This window comes from Juglans regia, chromosome 7 (assembly GCF_001411555.2).
Source record: "Juglans regia cultivar Chandler chromosome 7, Walnut 2.0, whole genome shotgun sequence".
Lineage (NCBI taxonomy): Eukaryota > Viridiplantae > Streptophyta > Magnoliopsida > Fagales > Juglandaceae > Juglans > Juglans regia.
Window position 1 is genome coordinate 47,708,549 of NC_049907.1, and position 1,461 is coordinate 47,710,009.

At 42.6% G+C, this 1,461-nt stretch overlaps 1 pseudogene; it reads left to right on the forward strand.

Annotated features, from left to right (window-relative positions):
• Positions 1 to 300: 300 nt before the first annotated feature.
• On the forward strand, positions 301 to 955 carry LOC108992557 (annotated as a pseudogene).
• Positions 956 to 1,461: the final 506 nt, after the last annotated feature.

Sequence of the window (1,461 nt, forward strand, 5' to 3'; positions counted from 1 at the left end):
CTGGCCTTTAGCCAATGCATCGTGGCCAGCCGAGGGACTGGCTTGTGGTGCGAGGCGCTTGTCCATGTTGAATTACTTTGCCGGAGCATAGCGAAGGTTGGAGATGTGTTACAGTTGAGGCTTGACTAAAATAGTCCGGATGTGCCCACTGAGTAGAGTCCGGACGTGCCTGTTGGGGAAAGTCCATGCATGCCCGTTGGTCCAGCATATGCCCACTAGCTGAGTTTGGGTGAGCTCGCTGGGAGAGCCCGAGTGAGCCCATTGGGAATGTTCGTTGGGATAGTCCACTGGGTGAGCCCCATGGGAGAGTTCATTGTGTTCAACCGTTGCGTCGCGGCGAGTCCAATGACTCACTTCGGTCACCGCCGTCCCTTCATAGTAGCTAGGGCCTGCTTCGTAGCGATAACGGTCTTTCTCATCGGTTATGCCGCGGACCTCAGCCACCTCTTCGGCGACCATGTGGATAAACCCACAAGATCCCATGCCATCACCTTCTTCATGGTAGGCTTTTGGGTTCTTGACGTCTCCAACAACATGTTGCAGGGCCCTTGCCACGCCCTCCTGGCTAATCTCTACAACAACATGCACAAACCTCAAGAGTTGCTTCTTCCTTTCCATTGTGCTGCTCTAAGCGATAACCATCATGGCTCTCACTTCAGTGAAAGCAAGAGCGCTTTCTTCACAACCAAAGCCGAAGAATGTCACCGAAGAGGAGGAGGAAAGGGTGATGGAGTCAGCTGGGGTACCCTTTTTTGGTGAAATGTGAAGCACTTTCAAGGGGTTACAGAGGCCAATGAGGATTCTACTTCTGGTGACGTGTCTCAATTGGATTGCATGGTTTTCGTTCTCGTTGTTCGACACAGATTCGATGGGGAAAGAGGTGTATGGAAGGATGATCGAGAAGGGTCCGGAGGAAAAATTGTACGATCCAAGGGTGCTAAGCCCGGAATACTAGATTCCCACCGAGCTTAAAAACTCACCAATTGTCATGCCTCAAGCCTCGCTTGTTTACATATGAAATGAAAAATAGTAAATGATAGTAAAATAATTTAAGTAAAATATTTTATGAGAATTTAAAAAATGAGAAGAAAAAAAATTAAATAAAATAATTATAAAGTTAAAAAGAATTAAAGTATAATTTTAACACTCGAGAATACTAGATTCCCTCCGAGCTTAAAAATTCCCCAATTGTCATGCCTCAAGCCTCGCTTGTTATACATATGAAATGAAAAAATGATAGTACAATAATTTAAGTAAAATATTTTATGAGAATTTAAAAAATGAGAAGAAAAAAAATTAAATAAAATAATTATAAAGTTAAAAAAAAAATTAAAGTATAATTTTAACACCTCGAAATACTAGATTCCCTCCTAGCTTAAAAACTCACCAATTCTCATGCCTCAAGCCTCGCTTATTATACATATGAAATGAAAAAATGATAGTACAATAATTTAAGTAAAA